The sequence below is a fragment of the Canis aureus genome, chromosome 1 (assembly GCF_053574225.1).
Source record: "Canis aureus isolate CA01 chromosome 1, VMU_Caureus_v.1.0, whole genome shotgun sequence".
Lineage (NCBI taxonomy): Eukaryota > Metazoa > Chordata > Mammalia > Carnivora > Canidae > Canis > Canis aureus.
The window spans coordinates 74452630-74477962 of record NC_135611.1 but is presented as its reverse complement, the minus strand read 5'-3'; the positions used below and the strand labels follow the sequence as shown (position 1 = coordinate 74477962).

General features: G+C 37.6%; 1 long non-coding RNA gene across 3 annotated transcripts in view; it reads left to right on the top strand.

Annotated features, from left to right (window-relative positions):
• The window catches only part of LOC144318086 (uncharacterized), an 84210-nt gene that overhangs the window by 26522 nt on the left and 32355 nt on the right, over positions 1-25333 (top strand). Inside the window, exons 7-8 of one of the 3 annotated variants that reach the window (XR_013383942.1) lie at positions 14335-14454; positions 16705-16874. The exons of the other annotated variants lie outside the window; for them this stretch is intronic. This is a non-coding gene — a long non-coding RNA (uncharacterized LOC144318086). Of the gene's footprint in view, positions 1-14334; positions 14455-16704; positions 16875-25333 lie in introns of those variants that run through there. 3 annotated transcript variants of the gene reach the window in all.

Here is a 25333-nt window from a genome sequence, read left to right as displayed (position 1 = left end):
ACAGTGAGAGGGGAGTTAAGCCCTGCAGAGGCTTTGCGAAAGCAGGGAGCCCTTCCATCATCTTGGGTAACAAATATAGATCATCTTTTACTTACTGATGTAGGTACATTATTGTTGCTCTTTGTTTATGAACAGCTAATGCTTTGGGAAATTCTTTCCCTCTGGGAACACCTCCTTTGCTACTTATTCTCCTAACCCGCACTTCGAAGCCGTCTTCGCCCCTGGTTCTAACAATGGGCAGGAGGATCCTGCGGGCCAATGGGAGCATCTCGCTCCCCATCAGCCAGTGAGAAATAATGAGATGTCTCCTGGGACTTGCTCTTCCCCAAACCGTGGCAACGTCTTTGCCCATCTAGGGGCGAGCTTGTTTAAGCATGGAGCCCATACACAGAAAGCAGAACCAGAAGCCCTAGAGAAAGAGAGCTTGGGTTCTGCAACATAACTTGAGGTCCTAGCTAACACTTCATAGGAACCAAGCTCTATTTCTGGAATTTATTTTTTATGAGCAAAAAATTATCCTTTTTCCATAAACCAGTTTGGGTTCAGCTTTTCCATCACTTGCAACTCTATGGATCTTGTTATATTGACTTACTCCCTCAGTAGACTGTGTGTCCCAAGAGGGCAGAGACCTCTGACTCATTCACTGTTTTATAAGCAGATATTTGCACAGTGCCCAGCAGGTAGTTAGGTGCTCCATGTTTGTTGGCTTAATTCAACCTTACCTTTGAGCAGGGTAAAATAAAATAACGAAGAAAATTCTACTGTCGAAAGTAGAATGTAAGTAAAGTGGAGATCTGACAGGAAATTAGGCTCAGATGTCTCAACTGAGGAGGCTTTAAGGAATAGACTATTTAATGAAGGGATTATTGGTCCTTCATGCAAGACCAAGCAAGAGATGTTGGTGCATGTAGAGCATGCAGCAGTGGGAATCCATTACTATGCCAGGGCTAAAAGAACAAGGGGAGAAAACAATGTCTTCAGAGCTTGGGGAGAAGGAACCATCCTGGGAGAGCTGCAGCTAAGGAAGGAAGCTACCAGTGTTAAAACCACATTCCCCCAGGAGGTAGGAAATGGTGAAATTAATACACTGACCTCTACCTTCTCCCTACAACCCTGGCAAAACCCAACCACCAGAAATCAATCAGTCTATAAAGGAGCCTGGATGACACAATCCCTAGAGATGGCCTCCAGGAAGGAGGCAAAGAAAGGCAAGAAAGTGGATCATGGGTGGTCAAATGAAGAACAACTGCCACAAGTATAAAAGAAGATTTTCTTGAGATAGTAAAGAAAATAGACCACATAAATGAGGAAGGAAGTCCAATATGGCAGAAACCTTCACATCAAGTGTCAATGCTACTGCAGTTTACTCTCATATTTTTTCTCCTTGTAGTAGGTATATTTGTCTTTATTTTTTCCAGTTGAGCCTAATTATTGGCCTTATCTTCCTAAACATTGTTTTTATATATCAAAATTTTAACTATTACAGAAATTCTCAAGCATCTATGAAAGGAGAGAGAATAATATAATATACCAGTATACCACCCAGCTTCAACAATTAAAACTCTTGGGCAGGGGCACCTGGCTGTCTCAGTCAAAATTGTGTGCAACCCGTGGTCTTGGGGTAATGAGTTTGAGCCCCTCATTGGTGTAGAGGTTACTTAAATAAATAAAACTTTAAAAAAATGCCGTGGACAATCTTTCCTCCTCTATAATACCAACCATTACCCATACCCAAATTATTTTAAAGCAAATCCCAGACATCATACATACATATTTCAGGCATATCATTAAAGACAAGGATTCTTTAAAACATAAGTACAATATCATTATCACACCTAAAAAATTAGCCTTAGTTAGCATCTAAATACCAGCAAATACACAATCAGATTTCACAGTTCCCTGATTGCCTTACAAAAATTTATTATACTTTGTTTTTTGGATAAGAATCCCAGTAAGATCTTGGTTCATTTGAGCTGCTGTAACAAAAATACCATAGACTGGGTGGCCTAAACAACAAACATGTGTTGTTCACAGTTCTGGAAGCTGGGAAGTCCATGGTCAAAGCAGATTCAGTGTTGAGGATGGACTTTCTGATTCATAGGGAGCCATCTTCTTGCTGTGTCCTCCTATGGAGGAAGTGGGAAAGGATCTCTCTGGGATGTTTTTTATAAGGGCACTAATGCCTTTGATGAGCACCTATCCCTGAGATCTGATCACATCGTAAAGGCCCTGTTCTTCAAATCCCATCGCACTAGGGGCTAGGGTTCAACATATGAATTTTGAGGGGACACATTCAGTTTATACATTGCAATAATTTGATGTCTTCTCTTGATCTATGGGGTTCTTCTTTTTTAAATACCTTGCAACTTTTTGTTAAAGATAAAAAAAAGGTTAGTTGTTTCCCACAAGGCTAGATTTTCTGATTTTGTCCCTAGGGGTGTCATTTAAAACATTCCTCTGACCTAGTCTACACTGATGCTTCAATTTAGAGTGTTGACCACATTCAGATTTGATATTTGGGGTGGGGAGGGCAAGACAATTTCACAGGTAGTGCTATATTCTTCCCTTAGGAAGCCCATGTTGGCTAGTTATCTTTGACTGTGTGTGTGTGTGTGTGTGTGTGTGTGTGTGTGTTAGCAGTTGATGATGACAGTTGGCTAGATTCCTAATTTACTAGGAACTGAAAAATGGAGATACTCTATTTCTATTATTATTCTTGACTGTTGGCTAGTATATTTCTTTTTCAAGATTTTATTTATTTATTTGAGAGAGAGAGAGAGAGAGAGAGAAAGAGCACAAGCAGGGAGGGGGCCGAGGGAGAGAGAGAAGCAGGCTCCCTGCTTAGCTGGGAGCCTGAAGTAGGGCTCAATCCCAGGCCCCTGGGATCATGACCTGAGCCAAAGGCAGACGCTTAACCCACTGAGCCACCCAGATACCACTAGCTGTTGTACTTCTATAAAAAGAAGTTTTCCATTTTTCAATTATTGGATTGCTTTGTGGTACAACTAATATAGGAACAACAAAGTAAATGCTTGATTCTTTGTTCTTAACCAGTTTTTAAAATAATGAGTTAGTTCCCTGTCATCCTCCAAAGATGACCAATGATATTTTTTTCTTTAGTGTCATTATGAACTCACAAATTTTGAACATATTTGAAGTTTTTTAATATCTTGTAGTTATTATTATAATAATTAATGCTCAAATTTCTCCATCTTTAGCCAATGGAAATCTATGTAAGTTGGTTCCAAGTCCTCCTCCTCTTTTTTTTACTAGGTGCAGTGTTTCATAATATAGTATATATCCTTATATGTATTATGAGGTGTTTTTTTATTAAGGTAAAATTGACATGCAACATTATATGTGTGCAGGTGTGTAACATAATGATTCAATATTGTATATCTTGCAAAATAGTCACCAAACCAGTCTAGTTAATATCCATCACTATTCATAATTATAGAATGTTTTTCCTGTAACAAGTTTAAGATGGCAGCTTTCAATATGCAATAAATATTATTAACTATAGTCACCATACTATACATTACATCTCCATGACTTATTTATTTTATAACTGGAAGTTTGTACCTTTTGACAATCTTCACCCATTTTGCCCACTCCCCACCTCCTGCCTCTGGCAACCATCAATCTGTTCTCTGCACCTATGAGCTTTTTGTTTTGTTTTTGGTTGTTTAGATTTTACACATAAGTGAAATCATATGGTATTTGTCATTGTCTGACTTATTGCACTTAGCCTAACGCCCTCAAGGTCCATACATGTTTTTGTAAATGCAAAGATTTCATTCTTTTTCATGGCTGAATAATATTCCATTATAAGCATCTCACATCTTTATCCATTCATTTGTCAATGATGGACACTTATGTTGTTTCCATATTCCAAGTCCCTTTCATACAAACCTTTCTAGTCCTGGTAGTTTTCTTATTGTTTGGTATTTTAAGATACTTCAGCCTGACCTTTTATTTTGCTTGCTCCAGAACTGGAATCAGCCATTTCTCCAAAGAGTTCTGGTGCTCATTCCAATTCATTTGAACATAAACAACTGGATAGCAGCAAGGAGTACCTGTAGTGACCAGATTATGACCTCAAAATAAATAAAATCTTTAAAAAAATAAAATTAAAAAAATAAAAAATAAAGATAAAGTATATCATGAGTTCACATTAAAAACTTATGTTAAAATCCAACTCTACGGAGTTTTTACATAGGCCTTGATCTTTACTTAAACTCCTTTCTCCTACTCTAAAAATTCTGATTTTTAAAAAAATATTTATTTATTTACTCATGAAGACACAGGAAGAGAGAAAGGCAGAGACATAGGCAGAGGGAGAAGCAGGCTCCTAGCAAGATGCCTGATGCGGGACTCGATCCCCAACCCTGGGATCACAACCTGTGCCAAAGGCGATGCTCAACCACTGAGCCACCCAGGTGTCCTCAAAAATTCTGATTTTAAACAAACTGGACATGACTCATTTGTTTTATCTCAAACTACACATATAAAAGTTGCAGATTAATAGTACAAATACTACCTCTGTCACAGGTTGGGTTTTCTGGAAGCAGACATTGAGATAGAGTTAGGATACAACATGAGAAGGGTGAGGCTGTGGAGCAGAATTAGGCAGACTCCACCCATGTTTACCATGAACTCCATTAATATGGTTATTGAAAAATAGTTGAAGATTATTTTTATTTTATTTTATTTATTTATTTGAGAGAACGAGAGTGAGAGCACAAGTGGTGGGGAAGAGCAGAGCAGGGAGCCTGATGTAGGGCTCACCCCAGGATCCTGGGATCATGACCTAAGCTGAAGGCAGATGCTTAACCGACTGAGCCACCCAGGTGCCCCGGTTGAAGATTATTTTTATGATTCTTAGTTTTTTGGGTATACACCTCTAGTTATATGCAATTGAATTACTATATTTCAGAGACATTTAGACTAATGTCTCTCTCTGTAGTTATGACACCAACAGGATCTATTTTTAAGTTCCTTTGATTATATTTTAATTTTCCATCTATTTTATATGATTAGGTGAAACATATACATGGTTCCAAAATCAAATATATGAACAAAATATATTTGAAGAAATCTTTCCCCTCATTCTCTCCCTCCCTATAGGCAACTTAATTTTTAAATGTAATGGTTTGTCCTTCCATTATATATATATATATTTTTTTAAAGATTTATTTATTTATTAGAGAGAGACAGAGAGAAGGAGAGAGAGGGGATGGGTTGAGGGAGAAAGGAACTTTAGCAGACTCCTTACTGAGCTCAGAGCCCAATGTTGGGCTTGATCTTACGACCCTGAGATCACGACCTGAGCTGAAACCAAGAGTCAGATGCTCAACCAACTGAGCCACCCAGGGGCCCCCTTCCATTTTTTTATTAATTTTAATCACTTTATTACATACTTTTAAATAAACAAACTACTTTGTTTGGTGATTAGAATAATTTTGTTAAGCCTTACATTTGTCTAGAACATCACAGTTTACAGAAGTCTTCTTTAATCCACGATTGCATTGTGTAAGAGGAAAAAGTACCACTAATCCTCTTGACAGACCTAATCTCAAGTGAAGTCTGATTTTAAAGACACACATTCTCCGCTCTTTAAAATGAAAAAGGTATATTGCCAATCTGTGCTTTTTACATCCAAGTCATCACACTGGGGTATGCATACCAGCATATTAAAGAGTCTTTTCGAAGAACGAAGGACGTGCCATAGGTTAACTAATGCTTTCTTCTGGCTGTTGGCTCAGGCTTCTCTATTCTTTTCTGGTTCCACTCCAACAGCTAAATTAAATGAATAAGAATTTATAATTCACTTCCACAGTGCAGCACATATGATTTGAAACATGGTTGCTAGGTGCTGCGGAGGATAGAAGTGCTTGACTCCAGAAGCTAGGAATCAAGTGGATTTTTAAAACCATTTCAACAACCTCCCAGCATTTTTGTCATTGAAAACAGTCCTACTTCACCTAGAATTTATATTATCTAGGAAGCATCACCAAGCATAAGACTTCGAACCAGAGTTTAGAAATAAATTGAGTAGCTTCTGCTTCGTTTTTCTTGTGAGATTGATTGTGGAACAACTGCCTTGTGACTTCAGGGTCTAACCCGTGGTTCTCTAAAACCATACCCCTGGGTCTTCAACATTTCTGTGTGGGGGGCTAGCAGTTTTAAAGATTTTATTTATTTATTTGAGATGGAGCAAGAGAGAGCATAAGCTGGGAGAGGAGCAGAGGGAGAAGGAGAAGCAGACTCCCTGCTGAGCAGGGACACCTCCCCAACCCCCACAACACGGGGCTCAATCCCAGGACCCCAAGATCATGACCTGAGCTACAGACAGTTAATCGACTGAGCCACCCGGGTACCCCTCTCTCTAAGGTTTTGAATTAGAACCTCCAGAACTGATTGAAACAGTATCGTGAAGGATCTACAAACAAATGTATAGACTGAAAATTTTTTTACTTCATATCTTATTTCTAAAAACCTCATATTTAGGAAAGAAAGTAAAAGAAAGTAAAAAAAAAAAGGCAAAATGATTTTGATTTTTTTTTCTGATGTTGTCAACCTTTTTAACTTCCTTTAGGAAGTTAAGAGTGCAAAGGTCTATCATTATAAAGCTTGGGGTCTGCGGATAGGAAGGTATTGTCTCGCTGCTTTTATTTTATTTTATTTTATTTTATTTTATTTTATTTTATTTTATTTTATTATTTTATTTTATTTTATTCGCTGCTTTTAAATTGCAAAGATACAACTGAAATTATAAATCCAAATCTCATGATCTTGTACATATTCACTTTCTAGCTGCTACAGTTATGAATGAAATAGGTGATAATACTAATGCTATTACTATACTACTGAATAGCTTTTGAATTTAGTGAATACTTACCTAGTATTAGACCGGGGATCAACAAAGTATGGTTGGTAGGCTAACTCCAGCCCACTGTCTGGATTTAGGATCCTAAAAAAATCCTACCTTCATTTCTATTTCAGCTTCTTCTTAATGTGCTAATTTCTTTTTTCTTTTCTTTTCTTTTTTTTTTTTTTTTTTAATAATTGAAAGAGCTTGACTTTCTGGCTAGCTAACTTTGATGTATGGGGTCCAGAGTGAGCTTTAGTTCCTGCCTAAGAGTGATTTTGCATTTTGAAATGGTTGGGGAAAAAATATCAAAGGAAGAGTAATGTTTCCTGGCACATGAAAATTATATATGCAATTTAAATTTCAGCTTCCATAAATAAAGTTTAAGTGGCATCTTAACATGCCCATTCATTTACATATTGTCTAAGTCTGCTTCTTCTCCCACTACAGAACTGAGATGGAGTAACAGAGACCATATAGTTCATAAGGCTTATTTTCTATTTGGCTTTTTATATATAAGGTTACCGACCCCTGTACCAAGTAGACCAGGGCCCCATGGAACTTACCATCAAGATACTGTCTCATTTAAACCTCACAAATCTAAGAAAGGAGGTATAATATTATTATCTCCATGAAGTGTCTGAGACATGTTGTTATTCTGCTCACAAGGCAACTGAGGTGCAGAGAGGTTAAGAATCTTGTCAAAATCCACATGGATCCGTGAGGGAGGAGGACTCTGCAGCTCACTCTAGACCCCAGGACATGTCTTCCCATCCAAGTGGGATGGCGACTAAGTTATAATCTTTAAATTGAAAAAAAAAAAAAAAAAAAAAACCAACCTGGGACACCTGGGTGGCTCAGTGGTTGAGGACCTGCCTTCAGCCCAGGGTGTGATCCTGGAGTCCCAGGATAGAGCCCTGCATCGAGCTCCCTGCAGGGAGCCTCCTTCTCTCCCTCTGCCTCTCTCTGTATGTCTCTTATGAGTAAACAAATAAAATCTTTAAAAAAATCCCAAACAACTGACTATGAAGACAGTAGAATAGTAATGAAGATATTATCCTATCAATGGACTTGTTTTTGGACTGTTCTAGATTCACAGAAAAATTGAACCTATACTACAGACAGTATCAAAATACTGCCCCAGGCAGCTCGTGTGGCTCAGCGGTTTAGCGCTGCCTTTGGCCCAGGGTGTGATCCTGGAGACCCGGAATCGAGTCCCATGTTGGGTTCCCAACATGGAGCCTGCCTGTTTCTCTGCCTCTCTCTCTCTCTCTCTCTCTGTACCTCTCATGAATAAATAAATAAAATCTTTAAAAAAAACAAAATACTGCCCCACCTCTGCACACTGTTGCCCTATTAGTAACCTTTTACATTAATGTGCTACATTTGTTAAGATGAATGAGCCAATATTGATGTATTATTAACTATAGCTCACACTTTATTCACATTTCCTTACTTTTTCCCTTATGTCCATGTTTTGCCCAGCATCCCATCCAGGATGTCACATTACATCCAGTTGTCATGCCTCTTTAGGGTCCTCTTAGTTATGACAGTTTCTCAAACTTTCCTTGGTTTTGATGACTATTTTGAGGAGTATTGGTGAAGTGTTTTGTGGAATCTGCCTCAGTTTCAATTTGCCTGTTCTTTTTGTAATGGTAACTAGGATTATGGGTTTGGGCAGGGATAACCACAAAGGTAAGTGTCATTTCCATCACATAAAAGATCTAGACTATCAAGGTGATTTTTAGCTGTTGGTGTTGACTTTCATCACCTGGCTGACAGTAGTATTTGTCAGGTTTCACCACTGTAAAGTTATCCCTCCCTCCCTCACCACCTTTCCATACTTTGGAGGGAAGTCATTATGCACAGCCCCTACTTAAGGGATAAGGAGTCCTGCTCTCTTTTAGAATGGAGTATCTACATAAACTATTTGGAATTCTTTACAAGATATTTGTCTCTTCTCCTCTTTAGTGATTTACTCAATCATTTATTTATATCAGTATGGACTCTCGGATATTTATTTTAAACTTTGGGTCATAATCCAACACTACTTTATTTTTTTGCTCAAATTTTTCCGATTTTGGCCATAGAACTCTTTCAGTTGAATCCTGTATCCCTTTAAAACACTCTCATAAATGTGTTTTGTTGTTGTTAAAACTTTCTTAGTTTATGGCTCTACAAAATGTTCTGGATCATCTTGTATAGCTCGTGTCCCAGTCCTAAAATCAGCTATTGCACCAGGATTTTTGGTTTCTTCTACTGGATAGTAGTATTAGAAACCAACATCTGAGCAATGGATATACTTGTAACGACCAAGGTGTTATTTCTCTTAGGCCCTCTAAGCTGCCAAGACAAGAAATATTTGTGTATATTAATCTGTGTGTGGTGAGCCAAAAATGTGCCTCCTCCTCCCTCTTCAAAACAAGATACCTACCTCAAATCCCTGGCTTCTTTCACTTTCATTGAAATGCAACATGCATTTCGGGTTCCTCCATGTCTTGCTGTGGCTAAGTAGCTCATTTCTTTTTATTCCAGAATAACATTTCATTATATGGATATGGTATGGTTGTGTTGTGACCTCATTGATTTTTTAACACAAACAGTTAAATACCTAGCAGTGCAATTACTGAATCGTTTGATAAAACTAGATTTAGTTTGAGGATAGCAAGGATATTTAAAGACACTTATTCTAGAAAACAAGCATTTCAGGGATATCTTTACTCTTTTTTTTAAAAAAGGTTTGATTGATTGATTGATTGATTGGTGGGGCAGTAGAGGAGGGAGGAGCAGAGGGAGAGGGACAAGCAGACTCCACGCTGAGCACAGAGCCTGAATCAGGAGTTGAACTCAGGACCCTGAGAGTCATGCCCTCAGGAGCCAAAATCAGGAGTCAAAATCAGGAGCAGACGCCCGACTGACTGAGTCACCCAGGTGCCCCAGCCTTAGTCTTTTAGATGGGAGAATCCATTATGTTTTAGCATCTGATTGTCTTTTCTATGTCCTTATTCTCCATGTCATTTATTGAAAAACTCTGAATTAGATAATTTTTAAAAATAATTTTACTACTGGGGTGCTTGGGTGGCACAGTTCGTTCAGGGTTCGACTGTTGGTTTTGGTCTGGGTCATGATCAGGGTCATGAGATCAAGCCCCACATCAGGTTCCACACTCAGTGCAGAGTCTGCTTGAGATTGTCTCTCCTCCACCATCGGTTCCCCCACACACACTAAAATAAACAAATAAATCTTTTTTTTTTAATTTTTATTTATTTATGATAGTCACAGAGAGAGAGAGAGGCAGAGACACAGGCAGAGGGAGAAGCAGGCTCCATGCACCGGGAGCCTGATGTGGGATTTGATCCCGGGTCTCCAGGATCGCGCCCTGGGCCAAAGGCAGGCGCCAAACCGCTGCGCCACCCAGGGATCCCACAAATAAATCTTTTTTAAAAATATAATTTTACTACCTTCATATATTTAGAGTTAGGAAATCAATGGTCAAGTTTGCACTGATTAATAAAGTTCTTATTTACTAATAAAGAAAAAGTTTTTCACTAACAGATAAGAATTATCAAATGTAGTTCAATATATATAACTAGATTTGAAAATTGTGTGAAAGCAATTTGTTCACTAATATCTGCCTGACATTCTTTACACTTTTATTAGGATAATAAGCTTGCCCCTTCTCTTCCCTACCACCCATAAGGTAACCTGTGTGCCTATAGTCTACTTCCATTATTTTTCTTACACATAACTTATGTTCAATATTTCCCCCAATTTCCTTGAAGCAGGAACTATACTCTTTTCAAAGCTAATTCTTAGCTCAAAGTCTTATATATACTGGCCACTCAGCAAATGTTCATTAGGAGGAGTCATGGATGCTCTTGAAGTTAGAAAGAACTTTTGTTGTAGTTAGGGCATCTTTTAGACAAATAACCATCATCCCAGACCTTGTCTGGACTACCACATATTTTAAATCAGTGGAGTCTGAATTAATAAGCTAACTACCAAAGCATTTATGCCTCCCTATTCAGTACCTTTCACATTTTACTTCCACTCAGTATTTATTATTTATTATGAACTCAGCAATGTACAGTCAAACACAGCCTGTACATCTTGTCCCCTACCCCAAAGTCAGCACTGTACCCGTGGTAATTAACTACCATCAGATAGATGTCTGGACTCACGAGATCCCATAAAGACTAAGCAAGCCAAAAAGTTTTTGAGAAAAAATGGAGAAAATTTCAAAAAGCCAAGAAATGTGAGATTAGTAAAGAGAAAGAGTGAGATGTGGAAGATCCTCAAAGGTCTTGCAGCCAGGACAAAAGAAAGCCACCATACAGGAGGGAAGGTAAGACCAGAGATCAGATGGACACAAGCTTTCATAATAGCTGAAGCTAGCCACAGTGGAGGGCTCAGCCCTCTGAGAGGCAGACTGGTTGGCAACCTACAGCAGATTCAGCAATAAAATTTTCTAGTATTAGGCAGAAATGAAAAGCTGAGATAGAAATCAAGTTCAGTTTTAGGAAAATTTTAGGAAAACTAAAAAGGTACATTTTTATACACCTGATGCTATGAGAAATCCAGGCTTACTACCACTATTATCCTTCAGTATGCACTTCAAATACACTCTCCTCTCTGAAGTCTTTCCAGATTATTTCTCAGGTTGGAATTAACTAGCCTTGAGAACCCAACACTCATGTGTTATAGACTGAATATTTACATCCTCCTCAAATCCACATGTTGAAATGTGAAGTGATGGTTTGGGAGATGGGCCTCTAGGAGACAACTTATAAAGGTAGAGCCTTCAATAATGGGATTAGTACCCTGATAAGAAGAGGATAAAGAGACAGCTCACTCCTTTATCAGCCATGTAAAGACATAATGAAAAGTCAGCATATGATCCTCATCAGAATTCAAACATGCTGGCACCCTAATCTGGGCCTTTCAACCTCCTGAGCTGTAAGAAATAAATTCCTGTTGTTGAGAAGCCATCAAGTTTATGATATTTTGTTATAGCAACCCAAAATAAGACATCATGCGACTTGTAAAACTCATTTTAGCATATATCCCACATACTTCATGCATCACAGTTATTTACAAAAAGACAAGAGTGTCATTATCTCCTCTTTTTTCTCCTATATACAGTGATTCATAGGAAAGTACTTGGTGATTACTCTTTGAATTGAAAATATTGGTTTAAAATAGACTGGCAGTAGAATGAGAATAGCATCTCAGGAATTAAATACATCATAAAATCAAGCACTTAATTAAAAAGCATTTGAGGGCGACTGGGTGGCTCACTCAGTTAAGCATCTGCTCTTGAGTTTGACTCAGGTCATGATCTCAGGGTTGTGGGATTGAACTCCATGTCGGGCTCCCCGATCAGCAGGGAGTCTGCTTGAGATGCTCCCTGTCTGCGTCTCCCTGAGCTTGCAGTCTTTATCTCTTTCTAAAATGAATACAAAAAATCTTAAAAATAAAAAGCATTTGGAAAGACAAAAATGAGAACAGTGACTGTTGGATGGGAACTTCTCAAAGCAATAGAAATTGGGGGAATAAGGATAATGTAGGTGAAATAAGCCCACGGGATTTTAGGGGATTAAGTGTTTATTTACTCTCTAAGACAGCTAAAAGTCTTGAACAACCTAATTTTAGATTTACTGAAGATCAAAGATCAACAGGATGTGGAGGAAAACGAGCCCTTATGCACTGTTGGTAGGAATGTAAATAGATGCAGCCACCAGAAAACAGTATGGACGATCCTAAAAATGTTTAAAAAATAGAACTACCACATGATCCAGTAATTCTACTTCTGGGTATTTATCCAATGAAAATGAAAACACTTACTTTTTTAAGTAAAAAGATATATGCAACCCCCTTTTCATCACAGCATTATTTACAACAGCCAAGATATGGAAACAACCCAAGTGTCCATCAACAACCGAATGGATAAAGAAAATGTGCTATATTTTGGCTGGGGTGCCTGGGTGGTTCAGCTGGTTAAATAGTCAACTCTTGGTTTCAGCTCAGGTCATGATCTCAGGGTCATGAGATCAAGCCCTGTGTCGGACTTTGCGCTCAGTGGGGAGTCTGCTTCTCTGTCTCTGCTTCCCTTTGCCCTTCCTGTCACTGTGCACTCTCTCTCTCAAATAAATAAATACATCTTTTTTTAAAGGAGTATTATTTGGCCATAAAAAGCAATGAAATCTTGCTATTTGCAACAAAATGAGTGAAACCGGAGGGCATTATGCTAAGTGAAATAAGCCAGACAGAGAATAAATACCATATGATCTCACTTATATGTAGAAACTGAAAAAATAAATAAATAAAACCTAAGACCATAGATACAGAGGACAGATTGGTGGTTGCCAATGGGGCAGGGGGGTGGACAAAAATGGGTGGAAGGTGTCAAAAGGCACAAATTTCCAGTTATAAAATAAATAAGTCAAGGTAATGTAATGTACAGCATGGTGACTATAGTTAAGAATACTGTATTCCATATGTGAAAGTTGCTAAGAGAGTAAATCTTAAAAATTCTCACCACAAGAAAAAAATTAAAACTATGCACAAAGATAGGTGTTAACTAGACTTATGATGGTCATTTAATAATATATGCAAATACCAAATCATTGTGTTGTATACTTGAAACTAACATAATGTTATATGTTGATTATACCTCAATAAAAATGTTTTCAAATAAAATAAAATTACATTGTAAAGACAGTAGAGCTAATAATAGTTATCACATGCAAACTTTAAAAAATATTATCAAAGTTAGCTTATACCAGACAGAAAGCTGCCAAGATTCATTTTCTTTTGGTAATGGCATTTAAAAAAATAGATGCAGTAGAATTATTTCATACATGGATGTTAGGTTCTAATCTAAGACAAAAATTGAGTTACTCAACATTCCTCCTTAAAATTCCTCAAAACACAGAAAAAATAGAGTGTATATATTAGTGATCAGTTTTCTTGTCAAGTACATGTGGTTGAATCCATATAATTTTAAAGTCATGAGATATGCTAGACCTCCACTATATAGCACTGGGCAAATAAGAATGCTAAAAATACATTTCATTAGTATCTATTCATAATTTATACTGGTTTTGTTCGATTTGCAGATAGCTGTTATTCGTTTGGTAAGTAAGTCTAGCATACACAACAAAGAAGAAAAGGTCCTCTGGGTTAGAGAAACATGCCTCCATTTCCTGAGATTAAGATCGTGTGCACTGGGGCAGGAATTGGGAAGGCCTCAAGGGATCTGAGTTCGCAGTAATGTTGTACACGTATACATGCTCTCACAGAGGAGGGGCGAAGACACAAGCTATGAAATGATCACTGAAAACCTGGAACCTGCTTTGTTGACCATGAAATCCTGCCGTAATTATCACACTCCTTATAATATACATTTCATGGCTTAATATAGCCTTATCAAACTCAAGAATGAAATTCTTTTCTGCCTTTAGGATTTCATGTTGTCCAGGCGTGAGCTTTTGGAAATGCTATGTGGCCTGCAACTGTTACTGAATGGCTGCACCTATTAGACCACAGCCTAGAGACTGGATAGAGTGATCTGATTTTGAATGGTTAGTAAAACCAGTTTTACTTGGCTTTAGAGTATATGCAGGTGTGTAGCTGACATAATCGAGTCAAACGCTTACCTCTGAGATCCTGAGTTGACTGAAAAGAGAAAGAGGCTTTCTTCCACTAGAACAATGTCAGCTCCAACTTTTTAATACTACTCTCAGAGGCTTTCTAAAATATCCCTGATTACTTTCATGACCAGTGGTTTTGTCTTGTTTCTCTTTCCCACAGGTCTTAAAATAGCTATTCCTTTTAGTGGTACTCGAAGTCTTTGAGCACTAGAAACATCTGTACACTTTTTAAAAAATTCCTATCTTTCCACCCCCAAAACTAGAAGTAGAAATGATTTCAACTTTGTTCTTTAGTGACTGCTTTATTATAGTTATTAGCTTTGGCATTTGGCATTAGCTTTTGCCAGACAATTATGAGTCACTCAGAAACATACATACTTTGTTGGTATTGACTGTTCTCATATTTAATAATTTCGAAACCAATTCTTAGAACCTATCACTAATTAGTGTGCTAAAGTTACTTGTGCATATATCTAATTTCTTCTGTGTTAGATTATAAGCAAACTGAGAGGTAGGGTCCTATACTATGCCTTATAATAAATGCATGAATGTTCTTTTTTTCTTATAAAAAATATACATTGTAGAATATTCTTTGACAACTTTTGGGAATCACCCTTATAAAATTGAGGGCATACAATGCAGAAACGTAAGTTTTATAATTTTTTGAAACAAATATTATGCATACCTTGGAAACAAGTATTAACTAAATTTTAAAATAAATATTACTTTATAAAGAGAGATTTAAGTCAATGTCTGAATTTACTCAAGATTTGAAATATCCAGGGCAGCCCGGGTGGCTCAGCGGTTTAGTGCCGCCTTTGGCCTGGGATATGATCCTGGGGACCAGGATCAAGTCCCACATTGGGCTCCCTGCATGGAGCCTGCTTCTCCCTCTGCTTGGGTCTCTGCCTCTTTCTCTCTCTGTGTCTTTCATGAATAAATAAATAAAATCTAAAAAAAAAAAGAAAAAAGATTTGAAATATCCCAGGGGTGCTTGGGTGGCTCAGTAGGTTAAGTGGCTGACTTCGGTTCAGTCATGATCCTGGGATCTAGTGCCCCACCCTCAGGCTCTAAGCTCAGTGGAGAGTGGTTTCTCCCTCTCCCTCTGCCCCTCCCCCTTCTCATCCTCGCTCTCTCTCAAATAAGTAAATAAAATCTTTTAAAAAATGATTTGAAATGTCCAATAGATATCCATATTGATTACATTTTTATATGAAGACAAAAAATTCAGAAATGTCAATTTTAACATCATCTGCAGAATGATGTTATTTGAATGATGTTATGATGCAGAATATTTTATCAAGTATAGTGTTAGGGTAGCTTAAACTGCTATAACAAGGAAACCAAGAGGGGCACCTGGGTGGCTCAGTCTCATGAACAGCCATCTCTTGATTTTGGTTCAGATGGTGATCTCAGGGTCCTGGGATGGAGCCCTGTATGGGGCTCTGCACTCAATGGGGAGACTCCTTCAGGATTCTCTCTCTCCCTCTCCCTCTGCCCCGCCCCCTGCCTTCTCTCTATCTCAAATAAATAAATGACTCGAAAGAAGGAAGGAAGGAAGGAAGGAAGGAAGGAAGGAAGGAAGGAAGGAAGGAAGGAAAAAGAAAGAAAAAGAATAAAGAAAAAGAAGCCAAGAAATGTAATGGCTCAAATACAAAAGAACTAGGCTTCGCACTTGGATAACCCTCTTGGTCAGTGGGATCCAGCGTCCGTTCTCCAGGAGGTGTCTCAGGAACCCAGACTTCTTTCATCTTGGGGCTCTAGTTTACAGTCTCATCCGCAACCACACGGTAGGACGGGAAAAAGGGCTCAGAAGGCATATACTAGTTTCTGTAAAGTCACTTCCACTATAAGCCATCAGCTAAACTTAGTGAGGTAATCACATTTAACTGCCAGGAAAGGCTGGGAAAGGTAGCCTAGCTGTACCATTAGGAAGTGGAAACGCGTTATCTATGAACCCCCGGCCACTCCTGCCACATGAGGTCCAACAGCTATGCATGATTACAGTTATTTGGGAAGCTATTTTCTAGGTTTGCTAGTTGTTCAGGTTAGAATTTAATTTGTAAGATTTGAGTTTGGAAGGGTAGTTTACTTCCAGTCTTGGTGAACCAGGGGATTTATCATAGAGAGACACCTCAATGCAAAACCAGAGCTGACAAGATGACCTTTCTTCAATAACAGGGACTGCTGCTGCCTGGAGGGTAAAGACCAGAGAGAAAATCCCGTTCCTGGGAAGCTCCCAACATCCCTGCGAATACATTCTCTCTCCCTTCTTAAAATTTCATCTGCAGGTAGAATGGTACATTGGCACAAAGACTTTTCCTTCTTAAACTCTACCCAAGCATCTCTGTTTTCACCCTCAGAAAAAAATAGATATATTTCTTTTTTTATGATTTTATTTATTCATGAGAGACACAGAGAAAGAGAGGCAGAGACATAGGCAGAAGGAGAAATAGATAGTCTCCCTGTGGGGAGCCTGATGCAGGACTTGACCCCGGGATCACAACTTGAGCCAAAGGCAGAGGCTCAACCACTGAACCACCCAAATGCCCCCCAAAATAGATATATTTCATAGAAATATAAGGATGAGTCAAGTCGACCTGTGGGGAAAAGCTCTGAGTGCTAGTAGCAAGGCTTTGCTGTGGGGTTTTGAGATCATTGCATTGAGACCTGGCTCTCTCACAATTTAATTGGTTAAATTTTTCTTTCTTTAGATACATAATGAAATAGGAAGAAACAACTTCTGCTGTATAAGAATGCCCAAAGTCAGAGATCTTTTTTTTTTAAAGATATTATTTATTTGACAGAGAGAGAGAGAGCATACAAGCAGGGGGAGCAGCAGAGGGAGAGGGAGAAGCAGGCTCCCCACTGAGCAGGGAGCCCGATGCCAGATGCCGATGCCTGGATCCCAGGGTCCTGGGATCATGACCTGAGCCAAAGGCAGACGTTTAACTGACTGAGCCCCCCAGGCAGCCCAAAGTCAAAGATCTTTATCTGGACAAGGATCCAGCTGATGTGCAGCTCTTATATGCTGTCAGGGCATCCATCTGAACTTTCAGGAACCTCCTATATCCACAGTCAAACATTTTTAATATCATCCTGTTAAGATCTCCACCCAAGAATCATTCTGCCAGACTTAGAGATAGGGACTCCTAACCTCAAAGGAGGGCCTCATTCAAGTCAGATTTTGATAGGATGCCTCATAGGATGTAAGTACATCTTTTTTCCCAGTTGGGTAGGCAGCCTGTTCCTTCAAAGCTGGCATGGTTACACTGCTGCTGGTAAAGGACACACACTTCCCTTGGAAGCTACCCTTGAACAAGGAGGATGGCCCACCTCCATAGAGAATTAGCAAATAAAATTCCAAAGTCCCAAACTCAATTGTGCTTCTATTTTGATTGATTTGTAGATATTATCAAGGACTCACACAAATCTAAAATAACAAGTGTCAAAGATTTCCAGGGAAAAAAGAAAGAAAAAAAAAGAAGTGAAATAAAACCTTTAAGGCTTTATATGAGCTATGCTCCCTGAGAAAAATCTTTCCAGGATGGAAGAAATAAAAGTGTGAACTTTATGAAACTGCCAAGCAATATGATATATTCTATAACATGTACAAATACTTTAAAATAGATTAAAGAGATCAGTCTTTAGGCAACTAAATCTTATAATGGTTTTCTACCTGGAGAAGATCCTTGTTCTATTTCAAGTAAAAATCAATTACTCAATTGAGTTATGAGACCGTTGCTTAAGGGTAAATATCTCTACCAGATGAAAATATAACTTTGGCTTATTAAAGTATTCTTCATGATCTTTGCTTCTGAATCATAAGATTAGGACCTAAGAGACATGCATTGGCACCGTTGGCATTGGGCCAACAATTAGTAATTGTAAGAAATCTAAGGATTTTTTCTGTGCTAAGATATTTTACTAAGGTTTTTAGAGGGTTTTAATACTAGAACATAAAATTAATTTGAAGAATTCTATTTTAAGCATTAGCTAAGTTTACTTAATACTTATAATGCTGAAAAATCCTTAACTTTATTTCATGAATTGGAGTTAAAGGATAGTTGCAAGTCTTCTCTTTGATTTATAACACAGTACAAAAATTAAGTGCAAACATGAATCTGTCAATTGTGCCAAATTTGAATTTGTTTTTTTGGCAAAAAGTTTAATTAACTGTGACCTCCTAAATTTGTTATCCTCATTCCTTACACCGTTATTTAAAAGCATACAGAAGGAAATGGATTTTGTTAAATTGAATTTTTAAAACTATTGTTATATAATTGGCTTTTGTAAATTTCTGACATTACTAAAAATTGTGTGGACTTGCAGAGATTCTCCAATTACACTACCCTAGGATGTTTTATTTTTCTGATGCCTTCTTATTATTAACAGTGATTTAGTGATTTAGTGTCAACTACAGTTATACGTTCTAAGAGATTTTGACACCTTGGAATAATTAATAAAGAATCATAGGTTGTCAGGAAATCTAAAGAAGTTCACATTTTGAAAGATAGAAGATAAATTATATATGTGTGTATGTTAATAAAAATTTTATTATTTTTGGATATTGACCAGGATATTGATGTTGATATAGTCAAGATATAGGGCAGTTCCATCACCATGTTGTACCTTTTATTATTTTTTAAAAAGATTTTATTTATTCATGAGAGACACAGAGAGAGGCAGAGACATAGGTAGAGGGAGAAGTAGGCTCCCTGTGGGGAGCCCAGTGTGGGACCCCGGGATCATGACCCAAACCAAAGGTAGATGCTCAACCACTGAGCCACCCAGGTGCCCCCATGTTGTACCTTTTAGTCACATCAGCTTCCCCCCAGCCCCACTCTGTCCTTATCCCCAAGCAACCACTACTCTGTTCTCCCTTTTGATAATTTTGTCATTTCAAGGTTGTTACAAAATTGGAGCCATACAGCATGTAACCTTTCTGGATTGGCTTTTTCATTCAGCACAATTCTCTAGAGCTTCATCCAGGTTAATGTATGTATCAACATTTCATTCCTTTTTATTGCTGAGTAGTATCCCGTGGTCTAGATGTACCACAGTTTGTTTAACCATTCACCGGTTGAAGGGCCCCTGAGTTGTTTTTAGTTCAGGGCTATTATGAATATAGCTACTATAAGTAGTCCCATACACGTTTATGTGTGAACATAAGTTTTCATTTCTATGGAACAGATGTCCAGAAGTGTAAATGCTAAGTCGTAGGCAAGTTGCATGTTACATTTTAAGAAACTGCCAGTTTCCCAGAGTGGCTGTACCATTTCACATTCCCACCAGTAATATGTGAATGATCCAGTTTCTCGCATCCTCAACAGCATTTGGTGTTGTTACTATTTTTTATTTTAACCATTCTCGTAGATATGTGGTGAAATCTCATTGTGGTTTTAATTTTCATTTCCCTAATAGGTAATGATGTTGAACATCTCTTCAACTGTTTATTTTCTTCTGTATATCTTCTTCAGTGCATTGTCTCTTTATACTTTTCCCCCATATTTTATTTGGACTGTTCACTTTTCTATTGCTGAGTTTCGGGAGTTGTTTTATACTCTGAATACTATTCTTTTTAGTTATATAGTTCACAAGTGTTTTTTCCCAGTGTATAACTTGTCTTTCATCCTCTTCTCAGACTCTTCCACACAGCAAAAGTTTTTAATTTTGGTGAAGAGCAATTTATTGATTTTTCCCTTTTTGGATCATGCTTTTAGCATTGTCTTAGAATTCTTGGCCTAGCCATAGATCCCAAAGATTTTTCAGCCATGCTTTTTTCTAAAAGCTTTATAATCTTACATTTCATGTGTAAGTCTGCAATCCACTTAAGATCATGTTTATGTATAGGGTGTGAGACTGAAGTCAAAGTTCATTTTTTTGCTAGTGGGTATCCAACTGCTCCAGAATCATTTATCAAAATCCAAAATCATTTATCATTTATCACAAATTGCTTTTGTACTTTTGTCAAAAATCACTTGAATATTTTTTTGTGGGTCTATTACTGAGTCCTCTGTTCTCTTCTGTTGATCTATGTGTCTATCCCTTCCCAGTATCATACATAGTCTTTATTACTGTACCTCTACAATAAGTTTTGAAACTAAGTAGATTGATTCCTCCCATTTTATCCTCTTTTTTTCAAAATTGTTTTAGCTAGTTCACTTCCTTTCTCTTTCTATATACATTTGAAAATAATTTGCCTATATACACAATTTTTACTTGGCTCTTGATAAAAATCATATCAAACCCATATCAGTTTGGGAAGAGTTTGTATATTTGCTAGGTTGACTCTTCCAAGCCATGACCAAAGTATGTCTCTCAATTTATCCAGATCACTTTTGATTTCTTTCATTATATCATTTTCAGCATCCAAATCCTGTACATTTTTGTTAGATTAACACCTAAACATTTCTCCCTTTTTTGAGCAATTGTAAATGATATCATATTTTAAATTTTGGTGTCTATATCTATTGCTAACATATAGAAACACAGTTGATTTTTGTATATTTATCTTGTATCCTATGACCTTAACTTAGCAGTTTTAGGAGCACTTTTGTATATCCTTTAGGATTTTCTATATGGACAGTCTTGTGGCAGAAGAGGACAGTTTATTACTCTTCATACTTGATAAATCACAACTCTGGACATCTCCAAGTCATTATGAAGGACTTGGAGATGCCATTTGATCACTTTTTTTTAGGAATGTCTCTGTATTCCTAAAGTATAAAGACTTGTCAATTTTCTTTATCAACACAGAAGAGGATCATTGCAAGCTTGACTCTGCTGGCACATAATTTGAGAATCTGTCTTAATTTAGCATCAGAGTGATAATTTAGAGAGATTTTCATTGGAAACTTACATGAATTTTATTCAATAATAAGTTTTATATCTATATTTTATATTATCTTTTAAATACCACTGTAGAAAATAAACTAAATAATATAAAGCAATTACTCTTAAACACTAATCTGTACACTACTCCTTCCAGATAACCAAATTTTCACTGATCCATGAAAGGAGAAAAAATAACAAGGTAGCAAGCTTTACATAACACTAATTTATCCAATTTTGAAGGGTGATATTTTATGAGATTATGTCCTGACTGATTTTTTGGCATTAAAATTCTCTCTCTTTTGTGAAATAATGATGATGGTTGATGTGAATTTTTATTATTTTGAATGTACTTGGCAAAATCAAAATTTTGAACTTTATGTCTACACTGAAAATTTAAATTAAAATGGAATTTTTTAAGGTCTTAGAAATTAAGAAGTCTAAGTACCCTATTATTATCATAAAGTACACTTATTGCCATTTTATTATTCATGAAACTTTTAACATAGCATGTATATATCCTATAGATAGATCAATAGGCTGTTGCTCTATCAACCAAAATACCTCCAAGTTAAAATACTAAATAAAAATATTGATTTTAGTCCAGAAGTGAAGATGTTCAGTGCATCCCTAGGCCAGACATAGAATTCTTCTGCTTGGCCAATACTGTCACTGATAATGATCAGAAAAGCTAGACAAAATATAGAAAGCATCTACTTGAAAGCAAAAGAAAGCTAACAAGGTGGAGAAGAATTGCTAAAATCCAAGAGAAGACAGAAATCTTGGCATCTGGGGTTATTTCCCTTTGGGACATTTGTCAGCTAAAAGACAAAGTGGTGCTTTTTGACAGCTTTGATTTGAGAGGGGGACAAGTGTTGGAGTCCAGGCCCCATTAAGGGAGAGGTCCTGATAAACACCCACTTTGGGACAGTACACTAAGGGATGATTCCCTAGGAATAAGGGGAAACTAAAGTACAGCAGCCCTTATTCAAACTGCAACCCCACTCCCAGTTACCTAGGTAGCCCATGAAAACCTTAGTCTCTGAAATTGACTAAGGTGATCCAAGATGGTAGTGCTCAGAGACGCCTGATCAAAACAAATGCAAATCTTTTCTGGGAAAAGAACATCCTAGGACCTGCTCAAATAAAATGTCCAGCACACACTCATAGATAACCAGGTACATCAAGGGATAAGACAACATGAATGAAAACCAGTTAGAAATCATAAGCAATAAGATTAGATCTGTAGAGATTCTGGATATTGGAACTAATAGATATACTCACTATAAGCAAATAAATAAAATTTAAGATAGAAAATTCAGCAGAGGGGCAACTGGGTGGCTTGGTTGGTTGAGCATCTGCCTTCAGCTCTAGTCATGATCCCAGGATCCTGGGATTGAGCCTGGAGTCAGGCTCCCTGCTCAGTGGGGAGCCTGCTTCTCACTCTTGGCTTCTTCCCCCTCAACTTGTGTGTTCATGGGTTCTCTCTTTTTCTCAAATAAATAAATAAAATCTTTTAAAAAATTCAGCAGAAAACTTAAAACTATACAGAAATGACACAGGAGATTTTTAAAAGAAGTATCCAGAAATTTTAGAAATGAAAAAGTACAGTAACTGAAATTAAGAATTCAGTGGGTTTAACATCAGATTTGACAAAGCCAAAGAGAGAATTACTGTTAAGATAGAAGAAAATATCCAGAGTGAAGCAGGGAGAGATAAGTTGATAAAAATTACAGAAGAGAGGATAAAAACCAGAGGACTTGGTAGAAAAAACAAATCTAACATGCATTTCATTGAAGTTCCAGAAGAAGAGGAAAAAGGAAGTGGGTCAAGAAGTATATAGGGATTATGGCCGAGAATTTTCTAAGCTGATTGAAGACATTGGCATAGCCCAGATCACTTAGACAACAGAGCCTGCATATAAGCAACTGTTATTCCAGCAATCTGGTTAGGAGGAGAAAGGGAAAGAAAATTATCCACCAGTTTTCCTCTTGCATTGGATAAAGTCCCTCACTCAGGTGAAAACTCTTGAACTTTAAGGTTATGTCTGTGTGAGGGCCACGTGAGTACCATGGTATCTCATGCCTCAGCCACACTAGGGAGCCCCAGGGCAGGAGATGAAAGGACATAGGGAGTGCATGTGCTGAGATGCTGGCAGACTGTGCTCAAGGGTCACAAAGGGCTGGGAATGGTCACTACAGAGGGCAGGGATGCAGATGGGACTTGGGGCTCTGACCTGAATCTGTGGAAATGTTAGTGCATGGATCAGAGTGACACAATAACTCTTGTACAGACATCAGCCAACCAATTCAAGAAGCCCTGAGAAGCCCAAGCAGGATTATAAAAGGAAAGAAAAAGAAAGACCACCTAGGCATATTGGAGTAAAACTGCCATAACCAAGAAAAAGAGAAAATCTTAAAAACAGTCAGAAAAAGAAGGCAGATCATCTGAAAAAATGAACAACTAAAATGATAGTCTACTTTTCAATAGACATAATGAAGCCGGAAGGCAATGACATGGCACCTTCAACTTACTGAAAGAAAATAACTGTATACCCAGCAATTGCACTACTAGCTATTTACCCAAAGGATACAAAAATCCTAATCCAAAGGGATACATGCACCCCAATGCTTTTAGCAGCATTATCTACAATGGCCAAATGATGGAAAAAGCCCAGTTGTCCATGATGAATAGATGGAAAAAGAAGATGTGGCACATGTATACAATGGAATATTACTTAGCCACAACAAAGAATAAAATCATACCATTTGCAATGACACAGATGGAGGTAGAGTGTATAATACTAAGTGAAATGAGTTAGAGAAATAAAAATACTATATGATTTCACTCTTATGTGGAGTTTAAGAAATAAATGAGCAAAGGGAAAAAGAGAGAGGCAAACCAAGAAACAGACTGTCAGGGTATCTGGGTGGCTCAGCCAGTTAAACATCTGACTTTATTTTGGCTCAGGTCATGATCTTAGGGTTGTGATGGAGCCCTGCCTTGGGCTCCATGCTTGGTGCAGTGTCTGCTTGAGATTCTCTCTCTCTGCCCTTCTCCCCTCCCCCACCACTCACATGCACTTTCTGAATACATAAATAAATAAATATCTTAAAAAAAAAAAAAAAGAAACAGCTGTTAACTATAGAGAACAAACTGATGGTTACTAAGGGAGGGAGGGTGGGGGGTTGGGTGAAACAGGTGATAGGGATTAAGGAGGGCACGTGTCCTGATAGCATTGGGTATTGTATGGAACTGGTGAATCACTAAATTCTACACCTGAGACTAATATTACACTGTATGTTGACCAACTGGAATTTAAATAAAATTCTAAAAAAAAAAAAAAAAAAGGAATTAACTGCCATAGCTACTTAGCAAAATCTATCAATAGTGAAAATGTTCTTTTGAAATGAAATAGAAATGAAGACATTCTCAAGAAAAAATTAAGTGAAAGGTCATTGCCAGCAAGCCTGTACTATGAGTATTAAAGGGTGCACCTCAGGGATCCCTGAGTGGCGCAGCGGTTTAGCGCCTGCCTTTGGCCCAGGGCGTGATCCCGGAGACCCGGGATCAAATCCCACGTCGGGCTCCCGGTGCATGGAGCCTGCTTCTCTCTCCTCCTGTGTCTCTACCTCTCTCTCTCTCTCTGTGTGACTATCATAAATAAATTTAAAAAAAATTAAAGGGTGCACCTCAGGCAAAAAAAGAAAAAAAAAAGAGTCAATGTAGAAGGTCAGAGATACAGAAAGAAATGAGAATTAATAAAAATAATGGTATTAGTAAATCTAAATGTGTATTTATGATATAAAACAAAAAATAATAATGTCTTATTCAGCTTAACATATTTATAGAGTTAAATATAAGACCATGATGGTACATGATTTGGGACAGAAGTATATATGAGTTTTCAGAAACCTCCCATTTTACTGGGAACAACTAAAAGTGCCATTACTATTAAAATTTGACAAGATTAAAA